The sequence below is a fragment of the Dermacentor variabilis genome, chromosome 6, assembly GCF_050947875.1.
Source record: "Dermacentor variabilis isolate Ectoservices chromosome 6, ASM5094787v1, whole genome shotgun sequence".
Lineage (NCBI taxonomy): Eukaryota > Metazoa > Arthropoda > Arachnida > Ixodida > Ixodidae > Dermacentor > Dermacentor variabilis.
Window position 1 is genome coordinate 115,689,524 of NC_134573.1, and position 21,788 is coordinate 115,711,311.

Genomic DNA, 21,788 nt, shown 5'->3' on the forward strand with positions numbered 1-21,788 from the left:
ATATATAATGACCCCTCATTTACATGCTGTGTATCCAATCATAATAGCCTAGCAAAACCTTATAATGCAGGACTAGGTGCTGATAATTTTCGTTCTGTTGTTTACTTTTCTTACTCCCATGTTCTCTATGCAATCGAGATATTTTGGCAGTTGTATTACCAGTGCCGCTTGGCCAATTTGGTTTGCAGTCAGTAAAAAACATAATAAATATCTACTTCCCGCAATATTGGCCAATACTGTACGAGATCAGTAAAACCTTGATATTTTTCCAGCGAACTCTGCGTTTTCATGTCTACGCAGCCGTACAGCAATTTAAACTCGAAAAAAGAAACAAAGCCAATAAGGCCTGCTTCAATTCATTGAATAAAAGCGCTCGTAATATAGAAACAGCTTACGCGCAGGTTTTAAAATGAGAAAATGATTCCCAGGGAATTCTTGCGCCGAAACTATCGACGTTGATTTCCAACATAGGCGAACAGCCTGAACAAACGGCCGAGCACACGAGCGAGCTGGCAGCTCTCTCCTGTCGCCCATTGCAACTCCATTGCCCGATACCACACACCCTTTGCCTCGGCACGTTCCTTCGCCTTGCCGGAGTTCCTTCGTGGCAGCCATGGGGAGAGAAGGCGCCCACTTCATGCTCTCTTTGGTGTGGTGAGCCACCGTCAACGCCGTCAGCGTTTAACGGGACGGTAGCCCGAGTCTGCCGTGTGCACTGTGTCTGCGGGGTAAAGTTCGTTTGCTACTGCGTCTACGATATACACCGCGTCGTCGATGATATTACAGTAATATTAGCATAAAGAAGGGATATTAGATCAGTCAAAATGCAGCATCGCGTAGCGGGTGGGAATGCTCATGTTGCGTTCCGGGCTTTCGCATGAACTCACAGTATATGAAAGGGCGCGCCAGCAGTGCCTTTTCGAACGACACTATGATCAAGACCCCATATTGACCGAAATTTTCAAGAAAGTGGCTCCGCGTGCACGCTTATACCATTTTTGCGCAGTTCAACATCCACCTTGCTTTATAGAGCATAATGATATTCTTGCGTAATCGCTGCTCAGTTATTTTAGTAAGAATTTATCGTTCCCAAATAAAAAGTACCAGGGAATTAAAGAGGCTCGATCAGTCAATCAGTGTTTTATGATAAAATCTATGGGGTTACTTAGGAGCATTACCCAGCAGAAGCCATTAAACGCCACCAGCGCACAAAACAAGATAGTTCTGTAGCGGAACGGCAAGGCGAGGCACGCTATTCGAAATTACACCAGGGCATGATTTCTAGTATACTCTTTTTGTAAATGAAACCATCAAGTATATCTCCATCTTGCATGCAATGCATTGGCTGGTTATATGTGGTCAAATGTTCTTTTTTCCTTTGTTGATAGCATAGAGACATGCATAAAAACGTACAATTGAAGTGTAGTTTTATCGAAAAGTTACAATTAAGGTGTAGTGTTACCTTTTCTTGAAAACAATCAAGCGGTAGTTACTTATATCGCAAATGGTTGTCTTTCCTGAGAATCAGTGGAAAAAGAGTAATTTATAAATCTGGACATATGTACTTACGGTACAAAGTTGTAATGATACCTACGCACCAACTGTAACAATTATCGACGTGGTACGATCCCTAAATGTATATTGTTATTGCAGTTTCTATATTTTGCATAGACATAGCATTTCCTTTTAAAACGTTTTGTGACACTGTCAGCATTCCTTATGTTGAAGGTAGCTAAGGTGCTAGGTGCAATGCTTACATCGTTTGTCCGAGAAGGTAATGACGGCACACTTTTCGTTTCGATCATAGTACTGGAAAGTATACTTTCGTCCATTTTCAAAGTCTGGAAAGTGTGTGTTCAAATAACTGTATTTAGGGCAGAAAGTCGAGGCACAATTTCTTTCTCCTAGGGGAGAAAGTCTAGAAACTTATTTTCAAATACAAGTTATTCTGAATGCAACACGGAACAAAAATAGGAAATTTTAAGAGTTGCTTGCAGAAACAGTTCGGCCAAATTGACAAAACTGTACCCTATCAATTGTTTGTGAACTTTACATCAAAAAAATTATGCGTGGCTCTGTTTTCGCCAACACAAGAGACCAGTCAAGCTGGGGGAAGGCCAGTAAAGTAGCGCCAACCCGCACTCAAGAGATACGAGAGCCGCAAACGCGTCCGTACGGAGTCCACCAAAGGCTGCTAGGGCGTCCGCGATTCACGTGGCCAACGTCGTAGAAAACGCCGCGGTTGTCTCCGCTCTGTACGGAGTGGCGGGCGAGAAGGACATCGAGGCACCTTAGCAGCCGCCGGAGGAGAACACCCCTCCTCCCTCGCCTGACCCCCCTGCCTCGCACGGCACATATGAGGGCACGCATCGAGGCCACGTTCCTCGCTCGCGTGTGCCCTCCTCCTTCGCCGCCGCTAGGCTCCACCCACCCTCGCCGCGTCGCTATGCAGCGCAATGCTATTCTTATACTCTGCTTTCACTCTCTCTCAGCTCTCTCTCACCCCAGCTCGGCGAAGCTGCGCATGTCAAGAGAAACCGAGCGAGCTTCTAACAGCACCACTGTAAAATAAGTTTTTGCGGCCGAATTCTACACTATCACACACCATTGCTTTCCATGTTATGTTACAAGTGGCTGTAGAGGCGCATATACTCAAAATTCATGAAACTTCAGCAAGTACTTCTAAGCTGCAATTACTCCTTCGTAATAAAACTGATAGGTAGCCCCGTCACTGCTAATGCTCAATACATTCAAATGTGTAGATACTCACTCTGTCAATCTAATGCAATACTCTGACTCACAGCGGATATATTTAACGGTACGTGTTGAAATCTCAAAAGAAAGTATTAACTAGGGGCATTACAGGCAAAATATTTCATGCATACTTAGTTATGGTGCCCAGTTCTTGTTATTTATGATACCTTTGCACAGTACCAGTGAATCAATATCTTGTTTCTTCATAACAGAAAAATAACGCTACAGCTTACAACTAAACATAAAGATGCAAGAAAGCGTTAGCTCGCCATATCAGTGCTCCTGGATACAAAGCACTTCACGCGCCTAAAATTCCGTCCGTAATTTATTGTCATCAGCATAAATAATTTATTCACTATTTAATCGGAAACTTCACATTGTTTGAAAAACGCAACCATACTCGAACGCAAACATGAAGCGTTTCGATAGTTTCCACTACGAATTGGTGATATAGGAAAACTTTTGCACATATGAACAGATGCTGGCCTTCCTACCCCTCACCGCTTTTTCATGGCCTTTCACTTCAAGGTATTCGGTCACACACAATAACAGCTTTATATCTCCTCCAGTTTCATATCGCAAATGGAGTTCATTAGGTGAATCGAGGGCAGGCTAAATTTTTTGTCGAAGTCGAAGATTTCGCTAAGCCGTCTCCCTCACATATATTAATAACGCGAACTGTAAAGCTCACGGAGTTGAACTTCAAAAAAAAGTGAGCTGCTGCCCTCCACTCCTGAATTAAAACAAACAGGTGGAATCAGTGGAGTTCTATTTCTTGTTATTTTTCGCATACACTGCGGGTATATTTAAGGCAGTGGTATTTCAGCTGGCTGCTCGTGCGCCGTCTGGGCGCAACATTTCTTGTACCATGCAGTAAACATATATTTAGGACATAGACACCGCTGAAAACTGCTTGCGATAGCAATACGACTAAGATAGGTTGTTGTATAGCGAAAAAAAACGTAACCAATGCGTAACATCGCTTCTCTTTATCCAATTCTATGTTATCTATTATTTGCTTATACAGCTAGCAGTACGAACGCTCTCATCGACCTGAAATAGAAAGCAAATATTTAGCTCTTCAGCGGAGGAAGTTGCCAGCAGTTCACATTGTTTAGATGGCGTTGGTACGTACGCCCTCGCCAGTGCACGCGAATTAAAGTGTAGAGGAAATTATAGTAAACGAGATTTTGTTCAACGCAATAAAGTCTGCGACTTGCAAGATCAAAACCAATCGTAAAATTTAGAATCCACATATGTAAACCTTTACCTCCTTCAAAGCCTAAACTATCCATTCCTACAGAATTCTCAGTATAAGCACCTTGACTGCAGCTGAGTCCTGTAAAGAAAAGAAAAAGTTCGTAAAGAAAAGTGAATAATGCCAACAACAGGCACTTTTTGTACTACAGTTCTTGTGATGCTTCTGCAAACTATGACATTAAAGTATTGTGAAACCGTCTTGACTCTCTATAGTTTTTCACATGTGTATCTTGCATACGCGATAGCTGTGAGAAGTTTTGGCATCTAATGTCGCTGTTTATCGGTTCGTGATAAATAATGCCTAAAACTTTTCTTAATGGCACTTGTTTTCTTACTCGTATTGATTGCTGTTGATAGCATATTTTTATGTTCGTAGCACAACTTGTGACACTAGCTATTTTTGCAGCTAGTAACAGTTCTAGTATTATTTTTTCTCGCGAAAGTGTTACAGAATAATTCACCTGTCGCACTTGAGTGCAATGCTTGTGCTTGTTTTTGAATAATTGAGAATGGTTTACTACTGACGTTATCCTTTTTTCTCCCTTCCTCGTTCTTTCTGCAGTTTTTGTATGTTTATTGCATAATTTGTTGTTCATAATTCTTGAGTTCCAACGATCCCGATATTTATTAACCCCGTACGCAACGCCCATCTTAGTCTGTAATTTATTTTAATTACAATAAATAAATAAATCACTGAAACAAGACGGTGCCAGCTGTCATTTTACGCACCTCCATTCAATAACAACCTTATTCGGAGCATTAGTTTGTCTATTTAGGATTGGGCTGGCGCACACTTTACAGAGGGCAGTAAGAGTGGTATCAATCAGTTGCCAAGAAAAATGAAGTATGTTGCGAGAAGAACCGATGTCATTTGTTCTGGGTGCCTTAATGGGCTTGCCACAGCACCGAGATTGTGCGCGCGCAATATGTGTAGTTAGTTGCTTCGTATATGTGGCTAACATACGAGACATGCGGAAGTGATATGGTTCCAAACACATAGTGGAACGACTGATTAGGGCACACGTATGGCTGCGAAGGATGAAAACGACCGTCCTACACACATGATATATAGGGGTAGGATAAGAAATGTCGCCGGACCCAACGTTTCCACAAGGGGACTTATCTTTTTCAGGGCAACAATTGCTTTCTATAGCAATGTTCTTCTGTACGTTCGCGTTTATTTAGCTCGCTCTCCTGCGCACTCAATAGGGGCGGAGCAGGATGATGACGGCGCAAAAACTATGGCAACTGAAGTCCGAGTGCTCAAAGAGAAATGGTGGCAAAGAATTGGGCGGAGGGGAAGCACATTTTTTTTGTTGGGGGAGGGGGAGTATTGTTATAGAAAACAGAGCTAACGGCATTTGGGCTAGTTTTTCACAAATGCGCAGATAGAAAGCTTCAACGGTAACTTATTTGTGTGGAAGTAGGTGTCAGGCCAGTTTGCCTGGTTTTCGCAGATGAAGCAGGGGCTATGAAGGTAATCTCACTACATTTTGGAAAAAATAAAGAAAACGGAGCGGGTAGGAGAAAGAGAGAGAGAGAAAGCCGGCGGGAGCTGAACTGCGTCAGCAACCGAATTTTAGCAGTTCGTGGTCGGGTAAAATTTTAACCGGAAACTTGAATCAGAGACCATTCGCACGAATCCCGTCGGAGGATGACGGAGAAAGGAAAAGAGAACCAGCAAAAATGTTCAAGGAATCAAGGCAAACAAAAGATTAAATTGGGTATGATAATAAATCAGTAAAGCGATGGCTTGCATGAGTAGTAAAAGGGAATATATTGCAAAATAATAAATTGGTGCTGGGCTTCTGGTCTGCGCTGGCGCAGCCATATGTAAAGTGACCAAGAAAGCTGTAAATAAACTAACAATTTAAAACTGGCGCCTATACTTGGATAATTTTTTACTTAATCAATTGAAGAACTCTCTTTGAAATATTGATACCTCTTTCTTTATATATTCTTTATTGCGACTTCGTGCCTTCTAGCATAAAAAATCATTTACAAGTGCAGATGAACGCCGGATTCCCAGAGTAAGTCCGGCAGTGTCCGGTGGCGGGGCCCCAAGATCCAACTGTCTACATCTGGCTGCCGACCTCGGGATGGGCCACATCGAAGCAGGTGTCCTTGCCGGAGTGCGTGTAGAGAGCGGCAAGTCCAGAGGAGGTGCCTAGAGTCGACCTCGCAGACAGGAGCGGGAGAGAGGGGGCAGGAATCGCTGATGGAGGCATGGTACTGTGCCGACTACGACCACGTTACCGCAGGGGTAAGGGCGACACGGAGACGTAACTTTCGTAGCAAGACCGATTCCCAACGCGCTAGGCCGCCAGGGAGGTTGGTGCCGCACGGTGGGAAAAGTGCTCGCGTGGCGCGCCGGAGGTTTTGTTTTTCTGTGACCTCTTTGTTGGAATGTATTCAACTTGTGGATGAGATATGACATTGTATTTATTGTCTGTAAATGAGCAAAAGCGTTAATGCAGTAACTGAAAATTTATTTATACGAAATTTTGTTGAGGTAGTTTGAATTGTTAAGGCATTGTTTTCAGAAGTTTCTCATCTGTGTTCACGCGACACCCATTTATTGTAACGTTCATTGTCTGTCCTTTTTTTGCTGATTTTCGTTGTGGTAGATTGGAAGTGGCAACATGTAAGTAACATTTGACGTAGGGTGAGTAAGGCTAGATTGAATTTAACACACGTATTCACATTCAGTGCCTTTAACTTTTGCGTCATTTCTAAGTTGTTTGTAGGTCTAACACCTGGGATGGCAACAAGCTCTTATGAAAGAGTTACACTGAGGGCTTACGTTTGCGTGCACTAACATGCCTTTCATCGTGAGCTGCGGCACTAGGAGATCTCTGATACTTTCTTGAGCACTTTTCTCAAGCAGGTATTTTGTTATGAAAGCTAGCGGCTGGTTAGAGTGAGTTGAAAGCCTTTTTCTTACTAACGATTATTTACTCTTTAATTTACATGCATCCTTCAAGGTCATGCTTAAGACATTACCGGGATACATTCTTTGAACTATTGCTGGCGCAAGAATATTTAAATGATGAACAACGCCCCCGTCGTCGGTACAGATCCTTCTTATGAGTTTTGGCTACCTCAAAGATTCCCAGCTTACAGCGTCACGGAAGATGGCTAGTATAGCATACATAATGCTGGCTATCCGTAGTTCTTCTATTAAGAAGCGCTTTCAGTTTTCCGATTTCAATATGAACTGTCGTGTCTAGTAATTTAGCTTGCCTAGCAGAGTAGTGGGTGTAAAACCAGCGATAGCCAATGACTTGCCCATCCGCGCTAAAGACCATTTCGACGGTAACTTCTAAGCCCTCAGGGCCGGCACCATGAATTTCTTTGTCGACACCTGGCCTGTAAGCAGAGCCCTCAAAGCGGCCAAGACATCAAATGCACACGTATCGAATCACACTAACAATGACAGCTCCAACGCTTGCAACTCAGGACAAAATTGTGATTCCGAAGTGTGATGATGCAGGCGTAGCCTTGGAAACCACCAGCTGTGTTTGGGCCGATGTTCTGTGCATTCATCATGGTCTCGTGACTCCAAGTTTCGCGAGGCCGGAATTCTGAGGTGTCCCCATGCGAGGCATCCTGTAGGTCTCGCCCTCAGAGCGCTAGCGCTATGCCATCACTATTTCAGATAAGGAGAACCCCAAGGATCGTACCTATTGATTGCAAAAGACTACTTAACGTTTATTTCTGTAGCGTCAGAGCAGCTTGGGTACGAATAAAAAGTTATGATTAGGAGGTGGAGCCACAAGTTCGCCGAATGCCGTGCCGACAAATAATAAGGGATGATCTGTAGAAACGTACCGAATACAATAGGTTACTAAGAATCTGTAACCTCAAAAATGTTTGCTTACAAGGTGAATCGTCGCGACATCGTTTGAAGAAGATAAGTTGCAAGATTCAAAACTACATAGACCTGCACCAACTAAACAGTGACGTAGGCTTCGAGACAGTGTTCTCGAGACAGTGTTCAACAGGGGTACTATAGCGCTTCACATGAGGAAACTTTTATTGAAATTGTGATTTTACTTCGTTGTGTCTATATTTCAGTAATTCAAACTTATAGGTGGGTAAAATTCCTCGATTGCATTCGATAACCTACTGAAGTTTTCCTTGTACATGTTTGGAGCTCGAACCACTCTGGCAGTCAACTGCGTACTTCGCGCCCTGATATCAGCTTGTGCAAGGCGTGCTGTGGCGACCACGTGTGAGTGTCGGTGACCTCAAGCCCACCAAGGTGAAGAGCGAACTACGCGTGGCTACATAAAGCACTGCATCTCCGATCTGCGAACCACTTGGCAGCAGCGAGAGCAGCCCCACGAAATACTGAAGTTTTCCTTGTATATTTGCAGGTTAGAACCATTATTCTCTACAATCAGTGTACGAAACACTCTGAGTTCTGCCTTAGGTGCTGCTGATAAAAGTTACTGTGTGTCTCCTTTTATTGTGCTTGTTATGGCTAATTCCGCAAAGTTTCGTAAAGAACTTAGGAAAGAGACATCGGATTTCAAATCCAATCTATAACGCGAACTAAGAAAAAAGCTAAGAGAACTAAAGACAAGTGCTGAGTTCTGTCATGACGAACGCTGCAAATTCGAGCAAGAAAAAGATGAAATTGCAAAAGAAAACAAGGAGCTCAAGGCAATTAACACGATACTTGTAGGGAATTGCTTAACGTAGTCAAAGCAAGTTACCCAGATTGAGAACCGCGTTACTGCGTCTGAGCAGTACTCATCAAACCACAACCTTGAGATAAAAGGTGTACCTTTGACTGAAAGCGAAAGCCTTCTTAAAGTTATGCAAAAAATCGGTGCCACTTTAATTGAACGTGCCACTGAAACAGATATTGGAGTGCGCCATCGTGTGCCGACAAGAAATTTTCAAGGACAACCTTCCGAGGGATCTGAACTTTCAGAACAATTTAAGAACTTTCTCAGAGATATTGCTTCCTGTCCTCAATATCGAAGCATGATTAAACATCCCATAGATAGAAATACTTTCAGCAGATACCTTGACCCAAATGATGAGGCGGAAATATGTGCAATATTTAATTCATTCAAGAATATCAAAACAAAAGGTATCGATGATATACAGATTGCTCCGGTTAAACACATCGTTAAAATATTAGCTCCAGTATTGACTTAGTTATATAACCTATCAATATCCACAGGCTGTTTTCCAAAACTAATGAAAGTAAGTAACGTCAGCATGCTTTTTAGAAGTAGTGACAAAAACGACAAGGTCAACTATAGGCCCGTTTCTATGATACCTATTCATTCAAAATGTTTGGAGAAGGTAATTTATAAGGGACTAATAAAGTTCTGCATGAAGTTCGAGTTAGTTTATCGCAGTATGGTTTCCTACCAAACAGGCCCACAGAAACCACTGTGCTAAAGCAAAAATAAATAATTCCACAAGCATTTAAAAACAAAGAAATGTTTATCACTGTGTTTATTGATTAGTCAAGGATGTTTGACCGCATCAAGCTTCAAACACTGTTGCAAAAATTGGAATTATATGGTACTCGCGGAACCGCAGCGCTTCTCCTACAAACTTATCTACAATGTCGTTGACAGTGCGTGGCAATAGGAAAACATTTCTTCTTGTCAGTATATTGCCACAGGAGTTCCCCAGGGAAGTACTCTGGGTCCATTACTGCTTATTTTGTAGATTAATAATATAACAGCTATTGGCGACAAACCGATTTATATGTTGTACTCAGATGACACAAGCGTATTATTTAAAGGCAGCAACACACATTCCCTCATCCCAGTTATCAACAGAAGGATAGCAAAGGTCAGTTCATAGAGTACTGCAAACTGCTTGTTAGTGAATTTCAAAAACAAAAAACAAAAAGACCGTATTGTTTCACGTACGTAAGAGCTCTTTATCATTAGAACCAGTGATAAAGCTTTAGAACACCAATGTTCGAATGGTAGATATGGTAAACACACTTAGAATAATTTTAACAAAGACCTGAGCTGCAATCCTCACTCGCAGCTTGGTTAAAGGTTATTTAAATAAATGCATTGGCATGCTAGCAAAGTTTCGCCCATACCTTGTATCATAGTTATCCATCTACAACATACTGTTCTTATCACATATTAACAATTGTTTCCTTATAGGGAGAAATACCACATTGCCTAACATTACCAAACTTCACTTAATACAAAATAAAGCTTTACGTCATATCGCCAATTAGGATTATAATGCACACGATGAGCAATTTTCCCGACAGTTTAAGATTATACTAGTGCCTAAATTTTACGAGTATTCCTTATGTATTAAATACCAGAAATCTGTGCATAACTGTGAGAACACGTTTGAAAACATATCGTCATTGAGAACTAATACCGTTGTATATCCATTTCACAACAAGGATCCTTGGCGCTTTCCGTTTTGTAGCACTCAACATGGACGACAAATGTTACGTCATGAACTTGCACTTTTGTTGAATAAGCAAATGTCCTGAAATATTTACGTTGAAAAATTCAGCATACGTACCATACGAGAGGATTTCTTGATGTGAAAATTTTTCTTTGTCACTATTATTGTATACATAGGTATTGCGTAGTTTATTGTCAAATTGTTCCTTTTGTATTACGTTGCTTAACACGTGAAATTGTTGTTTGAATTTTAATCAGTAGTATTGCACTACTATTCTCTATTGTAATCGTGATATAATCCTTGTTGTATACCATGTATTTATCATATATGAAGCGCCAATAGTGACGGCACACAGGAAAGAATACAGACAGGGCAGACTTCCTGTGTACCATCCCTATTGGCGCTTCATCTACTGAGAGCTATGTACCAACTAGCCCCACAACGTGTTTTACTGTATGCCATGTAGATGGGGAGCTTGGGCGCTCTCAAGTGAATAGATTTTCACTTTTTACCCGAGCATACCCGCATTGCAATAATGCGGGTATGCTCGCATTGTAATCATGCAAATTAATAGAACTAGAACTTAAACAGAACTATAAAAATTTTAGTATAGCGGCATCGCTAAAGTGTGCTGACTATTGGATTTTTATAAAAATTGCATCGAGGCGTTAAAACACAAATTAAACAAAAACTCGGGGCCTTTCCACTCTGTGAAGAAGGATAACCAGCGAAGCTGTGTATGTTGGCCCTTTAATGGCGAACTGCACCGCCACCACGGGTCCCCCTGCATTTCGCTACCTTCGGGATCGGCCCACGCATGGGGAGTGCTGGATGGATGGATGGATGTTATGAGTGTCCCCTTTGGAACGGGGCGGTGGGTTGCGCCACCAAGCTGTTGTTATTATACTGCCTAATGTCCTACCTAGATTAAACATTAAAAAAGGAAAAAAACACTATGAACTACCACACCCAAATTTTCTGATCCCCTATTGCGAACTGTGCTTTTGTACGTCTCCGTTTTTTGTCGTTTCCCTACTCTTCTTCCACCAATCTTCCAATCGCCTCTTACTAATGCCTGTTGCGCACATGTTTATTTTTCTACTGCTCCCGCTGAACCCAAGGGCTTCAAGGAGGCCAGTGGTGCCTAAATCGACCACTGGGTAGACGTCTTCACATTCTAATAAAACATGCTCCATAGTTTCCCTAGCTTTACCGCAGCAAGCACATGTTTCTTCTTCCTTATATCTTGCTTTATAGGTGCGTGTTTTAAGGCATCCTGATCTCTCTTCGAAAAGTAATCAGCTTCCCTTTGAGTTATCATAAATTGGTTCTTTCCTGATTTCGTTTTTTTCCTCTGGGCAGGTTTCTTTTCCATTGGCGCCACCCATGAGATTATTTCAACCTTTCTGACTTTCCACTTGATCATCTTTATTGCTGTGTTGCCCACCCTACAGGCCGCATACTTGCTGGTAAGCTTCCTAGTTCTTTTCCTCCGCTGCGAATCAATGTTTTTCCTGTACAGATACCCGAACACTCTCCCAGTGCATTTACTTTCTTCCATACTCAGCCGTTTTTCATACTCAATTTTACTGCGAGCTTCCCTCACTTCAAAACAAGTCCAACCCATGTCACCCTGCGTAACGCCTGCTTCACCTCCACCGCCTGTGGGCCCGGCATTGCACTAACTTCGGTATCGGCCCACATATGGGGTCTGCTTAACGCCTGCTTCACCTCCGCCACCTGTCGGCCCAGCATTGAACTATCTTCGGGATCGGCCCACGTATGGGAACTGCTTAACGCCTGCTTCCCCTCCGCCGCGGGTGGAGCCGGTATTGCACTGTCTTCGGCATCGGCCCACGTATGGAGAGTGCTTAACGCCTGCTTCACCTCCGCCGCCTGTCGGCCCGGCATTGCACTATCTTCGGGATCGGCCCACTTGTGGTGAGCTTTTGCTTACAGCGACACGAAAATTTCCTTGGACGGTAGAGGTCTACATCGTCGCTTTAAAACAACAGTCCTGCGTGGCAAACGCAGCACAGTCTCAGCGTAAGCTAGAAGAGCCTGTTCATAGGAGACCGTCGTAAAGGGATTGAATACGGTAACTACAAGTCGTAAGTATATTGAAAGTCGCATGTTTATTTGCATACATTTATTGAACCGCACTCAGGTTTCGTTATGTTCGGAAAAGTAGGTTTGAGGAGGGAATTCAGCGAGGCAATAAGATTCGGAGTGGCACCTGGCACCTGCGCCTAAAATTCCAGAGCCAGTGAGGCTATACTAGTCCAGGTGGAACCAAATTAGGAAGGCCCACTAAGTTTCAGTAAAAGACACTCTCTCACGATAACAGGTATTCGACTCCCTGGCGCAGCATTCATCCGGTGCCTCCCTCATGACCCCTGCAATTAACCCATGGCCCTTCGTCCCCAGTAGCTGTGGAGCACCTGACCAAGGCGGCGGTCAGACGTGTAACACCCCAGAGAGGCCGCCACTAGAAATTGACCCTGGGAATGTTCAACCACAGGAAGCTACTCGAGTGAAACTAGCTAAACAGGACTCTTTGTACGTATACTCGTCCGTTTACCATGACAGAGCAAGTCCGTACTGTCACCTCTGCGGCGACCTAGCTTCGCTCAGTCGCATACTCTGAAACTGTGAGTAGGACCTCCGTCCTGTCGATCTCGTAGCCTTTTCCTCACCTTCATCGTAGGAAGAAGTGCTGTTAAGCTCCATCCCGGACGTGCGACCCCGAGCCGTGGAGCAACCCGAAAAGGTTGCCGTCACGCATCGCCTGGCGGCCATCTGGCCTTCTTGACGAGCCCATTAACTAGCTCCCCACTCTGACGAATAAAGTTGTCTGTCTGTCTCTCTCTCTCTCTCTCTCTCTCTCTCTCTCTCTCTCTCTCTCTCTCTGCGCGGTAACGCTCCCAGCTCTCATTTTCAGCTGCACGCGCACGACGATCTTCGCGGCGAAGCCGTCGGGCCGCAGTTTCAACTGAGCGCGCGTGACGCTGCACGCGTAGAGGCTGTCGTGCCTGATTTTCGGCTGCAAGTAGTAGAGGGTCTTCGCGGCCAAGCTGCGGGACCACATTTTCGGCGCCACACACTTCAGCGTCTGGGAGGCAAACTTGTTGGGCCGCATTTTCAGCAGCACGCACTAGAGGGTCTTCGCGGTGAAGTCTTTTTGCGGAGTTTTCTCGAGAAAAGACTAAACTGTGCGCCCGGCGTCAACAGCGACTAGCTGCTTGTACTTCTGTCTGCACAATGGTCTGCTGAGCCCCGCGTTGCCTGGTTTCAGCGGCGTACGTGGCTCTACGAGTCACTTCTTCAGCAGCGATTCGTACCTCGCGAGGGGGCGCCATAACGCGTTGCAAAGAGATAATGCAGATAGCGAGACTACGCGGCGCGCATGTCCCATCCCTTCATACATGTGACGATAAAATGCAAGTGGAAAGGCGAGCGTCCAAAGAAATCAGTCCGCAGGAACAGTAGCACGCACTAGTCACTTCTTTTTCGCTATGTTTCTTCTAAATGGTGATATATCTTCTTTTTGTCATTGTCATTGCCGTACTACAGAGGCGGCATTTTCCTCCCTTTCAATAGATGCCTCGCTTCAATGTGAAAGTTAAGTTTGTGCATGCACGAAGCATTAATACGCGAATCACTTGGATAAGGAGGAGGAGGAGGAGAAACTTTATTATTGCAGAAACCGTTGCGCGGTTTATTCCTGGGTGGTTCCCTCTGACAGGGCTCCACTGGCGATCGCGGCTCGCCGGGCCTGGTCGAGGGTCGCAAGTTGGCTTCCCAGGTCCAGTTCGGAGAGTCTCGCCTCCGAACTGAGTGTGTGTGTTGTGACTCGTGGCGAAATTGCGTCGCCCGGACGGTCAGTGCATTCATGTGTTATGTGCGCGAGTGTCGCTGTGTGGTTGCTACACCAGGGACATGTTCGGGACGTATAACTGTCTGGGTAGATTGCGTGTAGACGAGACAAGTGTGGGTATGTGTTAGTTTGCAGGCGGCGCCAGTCCCTTGCCTGGAGTTTATTGAGAGCTTTGTGTGGGGGAGCGTATTGCGTTCTTCCGAGCCGTTGGTCCTGTAGTATTTGTTGACCTGTCGTTAATAACTCGTGGGTCGCTCGTCGGTCTGTCGGGGGCTGAAGAACGGTGTGGTCTGCCGCTCGGCTAGTGAGACCTCGAGCTGCGCAGTCCGCCTCTTCGTTGCCCCGCAGGCCTTCGTGCCCGGGGCACCAGACGATACCATGGGTCCATTGTAGTGTGCGACCAAGGATTCGAATGGCTTGTATAGGGAGTGTTCCATTCAGGTATAAACGACAAGCCGCTTGTGAGTCAGTAAGGACACGGGCGGACCTTCCCTTGCTCTCAGCGTCGCGAAGTGCGAGAGCGATTGCTGCTGCTTCTGCTGCTGCGCTGCATGTGGCGCGGATGGAGGCTGAGGCTACCAGGTTCCCCTGATTGACAACCGCGATTGTGTATTTGAGCCCGCAACGTGGCGACGAGGGATACGGGCTAGCATCCGTGTAGTACGTATCCGGGTCTCTGAAACAACGTTTGTGCAACATGCGGGCACGCGCTGCTCTTCTTTCCTGATTGTGGGTGGGGTGCATGTTCTTGGGGATAGGGTCTACTACAATGTTCTCTCTAATGTGGTTAGGCAAGAGTTGTGTTTCTTCTTTGCAGTACTGAGGTGTCAGCGGGTACCCTAGCCGTTGAAGAAGGTGTCTTCCCTGTTGAGTCTTGTTGAGGCGCTCCCTCTGCGCTATGAGCGTGGCACTTGCTAGCTCCTCAAAGGTGTTGTATACGCCTAGCGCTAGTAATTTCTTTGTGCTTGTGCTTGACGGTAGCTGTAAGGCCGTTTTGTACGCGGTTCTTATAAGATTGTCCATGCGTTCTGTCTCGCTTTTGCGCTTGACTTGATACGGTAGCGCGTACGTGACACGGCTGATGACGAGGGCTTGTACCAGTCTTAAGGTTTCGTCCTCTGTGAAACCATCTTTGCTGCGCGCTACTCTGGCGATGAGTGATGAGGTGCTTCTTATAACGTGATTTAATTTCTCTGAGGCTAGCTTTATGCCGTTGTTCTCCTGGATGTGCATACCTAGTATGCGTGCGGTCGGGACGCGCTTTATAGGTTGCCCGGCAATCTCGAGATGTATTGGCGGGGCTCGATGTTCCTTAGTTTGCTTAGGCCGGACTTGAAGGTACTCCGACTTGCGTGGGGCACACCTCATTCCTGCTGTGGTTAGGTATGACTCGATGTATCCGATAGCTGTGAGTAACGTGTTTTCTCTGTCGCCGTATGAACCCTTGGTTGCCCATAGAGTGATATCGTCGGCATAGAAGGCACATCCGAGTTTTGGGATGTTTTCCAGTTCTAAAGCAAGTTTTCTAAGTCCGATGTTGAAGAGGAAAGGAGATAATATTGACCCTTGCGGAGTACCCTTCTGCGGTAGGTCATATATGTCCGATTGTACGCCTGCTATGCCGATGCGAGCTTTGCGGTGGCTGAGAAAAGCCACGACATAATGGTATACTCGCTATCCGCATCCTATGGCGGCGAGGCCATCTAGGGTGGTTTCGTGTGCTATATTATCAAATGCTTTATACACATCACACTATGTAACTGCAATGCAAAGTCAGCAGGTATAGAGGCTACGTGGCGCGTCTGTGAGATCGCGTGACTTCTCGCGCGCTATGCGATAGCTGCAGCAGACACCGCACACCGGCGGCGGACACCATCGTCAACCGAAACGTCCATTGCGGTGAGCTCATAACACCTTCCACTGTAAAAAAGAGCATTACTCCAATATTGAACACCCAGCTTGATCATACATGATTGTTCTTTCGCTCAAAGGTATGCTTTGTCTGGTATTTGTTTTTCATGTTTATTAAAGATAGCGCTTAGGTAATAAAAACAGTGAGACAGGAATGAGTAAACGATTGAATGAGCCCAATATGACAACTGAATAACTCTTATTGTTGCCTACAGCAGCATTTGGCAATTGTTAAAATATCACACATCATTATTTAAGATTACAGAAAGGGCCTGATTCTGTTAAGACATACCTTCATATTAGATAAGTAATAAAGTAGCCCCTGTTGTTTCGCTAGCACAGCACAGAAAACGATGACCTATTCAGTGATTGCGTGAGCACTATCGTTGATAACTGACACTGCGGTGACCTTCAAGTGCGATCGTTGTTTAAAAAACACTTTCTTCGGCCTAGAATAACGAAACAATTCTCACCTTTAGTTTTCATTGTTTCCATCACAGGAGCTACGTCCATTCCTGGATCCTTTGAAACATTGTAATATACGCCATAGGAAACGCATTTATGTTGGCTGCAAGAAGAAGCAACTGGAGTCATCAACTAAGGCAATTTGAACATTCATTCACGAGGTAAGTTATAAATATGAAAACAAAACGTGGTGTCTTCATATGAGATGTGGTCATTTACAAAAGTAGCACAATGTGCTAGAGAAAACTTGGAGGACGCTTAAGCTTCGCCTTTAAGAGTGAAACGCGACAGCGTCCCTCAGTACATGTCTCGAACACACGTCACTGGGTTAAAGACAACACACTCACTAGGTGCCCCTAGCGTCCGCGCCTATAGCGTCCATAGCCCCTAAGGCAGATCTCAAATGGCAGCTGGAAAACGGGTTTGTGCTTGAGTTTTCGCGTAAAGGAATTATGTTTTCTCGTATATTCTAATTACACTCCGGCGTTATTATCTCTGTAGGTTGTGTGTTAGTCGTGCTTTAGAAATTTTCTGAAGCATTTGACTTTGACAAATTCAGTTGGTTCAGTAGCGGCTTTGCGCCACCAGGGGGGCCTGCGTGGTTGGGGGATGTGTAGCTTGGGATGACTTTTCTTTAACGGACTCCGCCGGCTCCGGATTTTCTGTGACACGGGGCCCTTGACGCTATCGCGTTAAAACCCGCACCGGCTTCTTTGACAGAAAGCTTTGCACTTCTATAAGTTAGAAGTTAAGGTTACCATATGCTATCGCAATTCACTGAGGTTTTCTTATTAAGAGATGAAATCTATACAGGATCAGTGAATGGGGAAATAACCGGAACAAAAATAGCTCACAGAATTGTATGTTTAAAGGCTGACGTACCTATTCACAACTTTAGACTAATTGCCAGGAGTTAGCCCCTACACGACCTAGAATTCGCTTACTCGAATTACATTTATGGGGAATACAGGGCTCAGAACTACGTAGGAGAAAGACCATATTTTCTAGACCGGTACAGGTAGGCGCCTACGTGAAGACAGCTCTAATATAGTGCTCACAGACAAACTGCAAATCGCATTTTCGTCAGCTGTAAAATAATAAACCAATCATTTGCTCCTTCTATTGACGAAGTGATTAAAGCTGAGAGTTCAGGCTGCAGTGCCGAGGTGAAGTTTCCCGGCGTAAGGTAAGTTTATTCAAATATGTGGCTAACAGATAGTGTGGATATAAAGATGGCTGAGTTGAATAGTAAGCGTCCTCTGGACTTCACTACTTACCTGCAGTATCATGAGCCACATGAGACACACTTCTTCACACTAAGGAGAATTGCACCCTTAGTGGTTTTGTCTCGTGGAGTTTTTTCTCGTGTCTGTAACTCACCCCTTACATCCATAGGAAAGCATGTTTATGCGAACTAAAACAGCCAATGGAATGCGTGATATTTTAGGATTGCACCCTTTCGCCCACGATCTGTCTTGCTGAAAGGTACGCAAGTGATATTTTTACAGCGATAGGTCTTATTCTGTCACTACCCTAGGCTTCAGGACGTCCAACAATGTAGTGCAAAAGTGCTTTCTTATGCGTTTATACTAAAAATAAAGCGAAAACAAAAGCCCCGCTGCCTGGATTTGATCTGTGGACCTACACATTGCCATTTGGAACTGTTAGCTATTCGAACACTTCTGTTTTTATTTATGGTATTTAGTGCATCATGCATATGCGAGAAACGTACCAGACGCGAGAAATGTGCACGCACTAGCCAACACACCCAGTATTCATGGCCTAGAAAAGGCCTATAAATCACGCTGATTACCATTATGCACCACACAAAAACTACAAGTAGTTTTCGACTTTAAAAAGTAGTAAAGACAAGCAACTTATCGAGAGGTGGTACCAATCCGTTTGAAAGTCATACATGTCCTTCACGTCACCAATCACTTGAATATAATGAAATTTCCACGAAATGAATGGTTCAGCGTTTTGTTCCAGCATGCGCGTCTTCCGAAAGCTATGTAGTCAAATTAGGAAAAACATATCAAAAGGCACGGCTTCTCCGTGGGGTGCAATCAAGTATAGGAGGGCATGCTTGTTCAAAGTTCCTGGAAGGACATTACAAAATAATGTTGCATCTTTACAACTTCGACCACTCCACCAGCCCTTCTTTCCTTATTGCAGGTAAATATGTCTTGCAAATATGTCTTGTAGATATGCCTTGCGAACGTTATTTACATTACATTTGAGAGCGCAGCTCCAAGGCGCCCATCACTGCGGCGAACCTCGGCGTTGTTCCTCGTAACCAAGCGAACAAAAACGGCAAAGGATGAAAGCGAGCGCGCAGCGCAGCAAGAGATGAAAGACGGCAGCAGCGAAGAGAGCGCAAGAAGGAAAGCGGATGAGAAGGGTGTGGCGAAAGCGTGAGAATAAAAGTGTAGCGCCCCGCAAGAGTGTAGCTTTGTGGCGACGATGGCTACAAGGTGGCGTCAGAGTATCGCCCGTCGTCTGTACGGAAACAAAGCGCTGCATGAGCGGAGGTCTGTCTGCGCTGGCTGCCGTGAATCGCGCCCACGCGTCACCCACGCGCCGCCTCTCGCGATCTCCTAGCAGCGAGGCAGTCGCGCCAAACTTCGCTCCGTTTGCAACGCGCTGCACGAGATAGATTGTCCGCGCCAGCCAATTTATCGCGTAATGAAAACACGTATAAAGCTGCGTTCAAATTTCGCATTAGAGAGTATCGTAATCGTCGGTGAATTTTTAGACACACACATGCAATACAGCGCAATGAAAGTCCGAAATCTGGCAAACAGAGAATAGCGTTTAGATGTGAAATCCACTCAGGAACGGGATGGAAGGTTCCAACCGCACTGCACTCTTGAGAAGGCCCTTCTCGAAAGACAGACCCTGTCGAGCGTGGGGACTCGGCTTGTTTGTGGATCATACGACTCCTCCCTGATAAATAAAGTCCTAACAAAATAAACAAATCACGTTGTGTATTGCTGATCCTCCTTTTCAAAGGAAGGAAGCGGATACCGCAAAATGCAAGAGCGAGTGAGTGAGTGATTGAATAAACTTTTATTTGGTCCAGCAAAGCGCGATAAAACGCGCACCCGGCTAATCCCACGACGGCACTGACAGATCTAGTCTGCCGACCCGATCGCGGGCGCGCTGGACGGCCAGGACTTGATCCTCAAAGACAGGACTTCGCAGGAGCGCGTCCCACTCTTCCTTGGTGAACTTCGGGCCCAGCGACCCGCACTCCCAGAGCATATGAGGCAATGTAGCTACCTCACCACAGGCCACGCAAGAACAATTTGGATAAATCTCTGGATATATGCTATTAAGGGACGCCGGATTTGGGTACGAGTTCGTTTGCAGAAGTCTTAGTGTGACCGCCTGCGGCCTGCTTAGCTTGGAGTGAGGCGGGGGGAAAACCCTTCTCTCTAAGTAAAAGAATTTCGTGAATTCTTGTGTGTGAGAGGAGCGTCTCTGTGTCCGGGGAGAGAGTCGCCCGATCCGAGTGCAGCGCGCTCGGTAAAGCCACGCGCAGCCGCGTGGGCAGACTGGTTGAGGTTCAGAGGAACCCCCTCAATCGCCCCGACGTGTGCAGGGAACCAAAGGATCGAGTGCATGGAGGTGTTGCCCTGTTTGGCGCCTTTCAGAATTTGAACTACCTGCCGGGCTACCCGGCCTTTATGGAATGCCCTGATGGCGGCTTTCGAATCGCTATACACCCTGTCTCTCCGACCCTCTTGCATGGCGAGTGCAATGGCCACTTGCTCGGCCACCTCTGGGTTCGTCGTCCGGACGGAAGCACAGTTGATGACTTTGCCCAGCGTGTCAATGACGGAAACCGCAAAAGCCTTGCCGTCTCGGTGTGCAGCTGCGTCCACGAAGCTTGCTGCGATTTTGTCTTTGTTTATTTGCTTTAGTATATTAAATGCTCTTGCCTTGCGACGACCTGCGTTGTGAACGGGATGAACGTTGCGGGGCAAAGGGGCGACCATGATCTTCTCCCCTATTTCTCTGGGAATTTGGGTGTCTTCAGCCAAGTTCTTGGTTGGTGCGAGTCCGATCTCCTCGAGGATACGCCTGCCGGCTGGCGTGGTGGACAGCCGAGTTAGCTGGGCTCGTTCCTGAGCCTCGGCCATCTCCTCCATGGTGTTGTGTATGCCGAGCCGAAGGAGGTCCTCTGTATGCGTTCTGACGGGCAGCCCGAGGGCTCTCTTGAAGAATTTTCTAATGAGGGCATTAAGCTTTTCCCGCTTGGCTCTGAGCCAGTTGTGCATGGCCACCGTGTAGGTGAAGTGACACAGCACAAAGGCGTTGATGAGCCGAAGCAGGTTGTCCTCCTTGAGGCCACGATGTCTGTTCGTGACCCTTCGGACGAGGCGAAAAGCATTGTCGGTTTTCGCAATTATCTTGCGTAGCGCAGTGCCGTTGCCGCCGCGTGATTCTATGAACGTACCCAGGACTCTGATGGTGTCGACCCTGGGTATCGGGTCACCGCTCCGAGTGAACAGGTGAATGTCACTTTCCGAGACCAGTTTCCAGCCCTTGGGTCTGCGGCCTTTTTCTTTTCTATAAAGGAGAAGCTCAGATTTGGTCGGGGAACATCTGAGTCCGGTGGGTAGCAGGTACTGCTCCGTGACGTCTACCGCCTCTTGCATGGCGCTTTCCACTTGCCCTTCGCTACCGCCGGTGCACCAGATGGTGATGTCGTCTGTGTAGATGGTGTGTTTGATTCCTTCAACTTGGGCCAGGTTCATCGAGAGGCCGATTATGCAGATGTTGAAGAGAGCAGGCGAAATGACCGAGCCTTGCGACGTGCCCCGTGCGCCCAGGAGCACCTCGTCGGAGACAAAGTCGCCGATCCGCAGCCTCGCTTTCCTCCCTGTCAGGAACGAACGGACGTAGTTATATAGTCTGGGGCCCAGCTTGAGGTCTGCCACGGAGGCCAGAATGTATTCGTGGAGAACGTTGTCAAACGCTTTCTCGAGGTCGAGTCCGAGCAGGGCCCTGGTGTCTCTGGTACTACCATCGATGATTTGATGTTTGATCATCTTCATGGCGTCCTGCGACGAGAGGCCGGCACGAAAGCCAATCATGCTGT

The 21,788-nt window shown here is 45.9% G+C and overlaps 1 protein-coding gene and 1 long non-coding RNA gene across 8 annotated transcripts in view; one reads left to right on the plus strand and one right to left on the minus strand.

Moving 5' to 3' along the window:
• The window catches only part of LOC142585070 (uncharacterized), a 200,122-nt gene that overhangs the window by 139,505 nt on the left and 38,829 nt on the right, over positions 1-21,788 (plus strand). For all 7 annotated transcript variants that reach the window (XR_012829020.1, XR_012829019.1, XM_075695557.1 and 4 more), the window contains one exon: positions 16,717-16,842. The gene's annotated coding sequence lies outside the window, so the exon portion shown is untranslated. The remainder of the gene's footprint in view (positions 1-16,716; positions 16,843-21,788) is intronic.
• LOC142585072 (uncharacterized) lies at positions 1,755-16,774 on the minus strand. The gene is made up of 3 exons (XR_012829021.1): positions 16,690-16,774; positions 4,025-4,093; positions 1,755-1,841 (listed from the first exon to the last, which is right to left on the minus strand). It is a non-coding gene; the product is annotated as an uncharacterized LOC142585072 (long non-coding RNA).